This window comes from Amphibalanus amphitrite, unplaced genomic scaffold (assembly GCF_019059575.1).
Source record: "Amphibalanus amphitrite isolate SeventyFive unplaced genomic scaffold, NRLGWU_Aamphi_draft 000050F_arrow, whole genome shotgun sequence".
Lineage (NCBI taxonomy): Eukaryota > Metazoa > Arthropoda > Thecostraca > Balanomorpha > Balanidae > Amphibalanus > Amphibalanus amphitrite.
The window spans coordinates 265,854-268,682 of record NW_024881546.1 but is presented as its reverse complement, the minus strand read 5'-3'; the positions used below and the strand labels follow the sequence as shown (position 1 = coordinate 268,682).

The 2,829-nt window shown below is 51.3% G+C and overlaps 1 non-coding gene across 1 annotated transcript; it reads right to left on the bottom strand.

The window, feature by feature from the left end:
- Positions 1-1,928: 1,928 nt before the first annotated feature.
- Positions 1,929-2,002, bottom strand: Trnan-guu. Its single transcript has one exon. It is a non-coding gene; the product is annotated as a tRNA-Asn (tRNA).
- Between the last annotated feature and the right edge of the window lie 827 nt (positions 2,003-2,829).

The window sequence follows — 2,829 nt, the reverse complement described above, 5'->3', positions numbered from 1 at the left end:
ACCCCTCGGCTGCTGAAGAGGCCCTTAGCCTCAAAGGAAACTCAAGAGACGTTAAACGGCCCTAAAAAGGCTTGAAAGGGCCCTCTGCTGGTGGCAAAGGGCTCGCATATGACATCAATAACAGCTTTGTCAAAAACGGACCTGAGAGACCTTGCCGGTCCCTGGTTATAAGGGACTCCTGTCTCTTGCAGTAACCTGAGTGGCCCACGTTTACTGAGGGGCCCCTGGTTATTGAAGGAGTCCCTGGTTACTGGAAGGACCCCTGGTTATCAGAGGGTTCCCTGGTCACCTGGTGGGTCCCTGATCAATTGAGACCTCCCGATCATCTGAGCGCCCCCTGATTGCCTTGGTCTTGGCGTTGGCGTACAGTTTAAAGTCGTCGGCACACTGCGGCCTCCTCTTTCTCAACAAGTCCCTCTATTTCTTCTGCAGCGAGGGCGATTTCGTCAAAATACTCCTCCATCGCGAAGCCTCGTGCGCAGACGCAGTCTTCGGGGCGCTCGCTGCGCCAACTCTTGACGCCAACTGACGGGCTCCAAATGGAACAGATGGACTCCGAAACGAACGTGGGAATGCCGACACATGATCCCTCCAAATTTACAGAGGAAGAGATGTCCCTGACAGCCCATTTGCAATAGGGGTCACTTTTACACTATAGACGTATGGAGAATTCGACCTTATCGACATGGTACTACGAGGTCAGCTGATCTGCTTGGCATTTAAATCGTAGTAAAACTGGCATTTAAACGCTGCGAAACAACTTACGTACAACGTAGCTCCGATTTGCCGCTCTTTCTTTTTCATCCCTCCGATTTTCTTCCGATCAAGAGAAGTTTCGTACCGAGAGAAGTTTCGCAGCCACGTCCGATATAACTTACGATAGCACGGATCCCCCCAGCCTTAGAACAGCGAAAATTTTAATTTTTTTCTCGTACAGTATGCGAAGCAAACAAGCCATATGCATTATGCACACTAGGAAGACCTATCTGGATATATTGCACGGTGCCAGACAACTGCGAGTCCAACTTCTTGGCCACTGATCGGGACGGCGTGTCCGGGACCGGTGACCTTACGGAAAGCCAGGGAACTTCGACGGCATGTTGGTCAAACGGTTGGCCAGCATGTCGACTGTCGAAGAAGTGCCTGGCTCTCCTTGCTCGGGCCCGTCTAGGCAAGCGTGTCTTCTTCCTCAGGGGTCTCGAATTGAAGAAGGTGCGCGTTTCCCTTCAGCAGCACGAACCTTTCAAAGTTCAAAGATGTAGTAAGGGTGCTTCTCTTGGGCTTCAGGATGTCTGAACCCAAAAAGAACACCCTCTCCACCGCCGCTGAGCTGGGAATGGCCGTGTTGTAGCGCCTGAACAAGGTCAAAAACAACTCCTTGTAGCGCATGGGAAAGAGGCTCTTGTCCACGACTCCCATGGACCGCCCGCCGGATGACCATGAGTCCAGCTCTGTCGCCACCCTGGCGTGGACGACGCGGCGAGTAGGGGTGGCTGGCGATAAGGAATAAGGATTTCTTGCCTTCTTGGATGAGGAAAACATGATTCCCTGAAGAAGGAAAACATTCGTCGAGAAGCTTGAATATTATGGGGACAGAGCTTGTTGGGGCGAAAGACGCTCCAAATACATTTTTTTTTTAGTGCTCAATCTACGAAACGGCTATCTCAGTTCAAAACCCCATGGTGAAAGTAAACTGTTATACGCTCGCTCTTGAATACGCTCGTGTTGTATTTGATGAAGTTATCTTTATCGATTGACCAAAACGGGGACTTCGATAACGCTACTTCGATAATCAATAGCGATAAACTTGAAAAAACGTTATCGTCGATAATGACTTCGATAATCGCTATCGATAGGAGTTATCGAAGTGCGCACTGGCAGCAGTGATAGCTGTGAAGATAACCGTAATAGGTATGAAAAGAAATGCCCGCCCCCGGGTGGGCTCGAACCACCAACCTTTCGGTTAACAGCCGAACGCGCTAACCAATTGCGCCACGGAGGCGATGGGCACTCACAGAAATGAAGTTTTTGGCGGAATGCCGGTGACCGGATCGGAACGCCTTATTTCGGCGGTTTTATATCCTTTCTCTGAGCATAACTATTGGCCACTTAACTCGGCCTTCGGCCTCGTTCAAAAATCCAGTAAGAACCTCGGTCTTGAAAATTTATTTATTCCGGCCTCGTTCAGTATTATATAATACCAGTATAGCGCCTTTTGGGGCGACTAACGGAGCGAGCGAGGGGGTGAGTCTTGCACGTGCGAAATTTCGAGGGGGTACCTCCAACTGACTTGTGCACGGCACCCTACTGACCGGTTTCTAGCGATGTGCCAAATTTGAGCACAATCGGCCCAGCCGTTCTCGAGATCTGGGAGCGGCACCCTGCACGTGCGCACGTGCAAAATGGGTCCCAACTGACTTGCGCACGGCACCCTACTAACTGGTCCCTAACCGTGTACCAAATTTGAGCGCCATCGGTCCAGCCGTTCTCGAGATCTGGAAACGACCCCTGCACGTGCGCACGTGCAGCAGCACCCCAACTCTGGCACATGGATATGCAGTGCCTAGTGGGTGCCTACCTACATGCCAACTTTCAGCGCAATCGGCCAAGTAGTTACCGAGGTATTGCAACAATTACAAAACTGACACCTCTTCGTTTTGCACGTGGCACGTGCATAAGGGGTCACCCACATGCATCGGGAATAGTCCAATACTTGGTAGAAGGAATGAAGCTACCCTACAAAAATTACCGCATGTAAATCGGTCAAGTGGTTGCTGAGATATAAGCCTCGCAAAAGCGTCCGCACGGCCGGCCGGCCGGCCGGCCGGC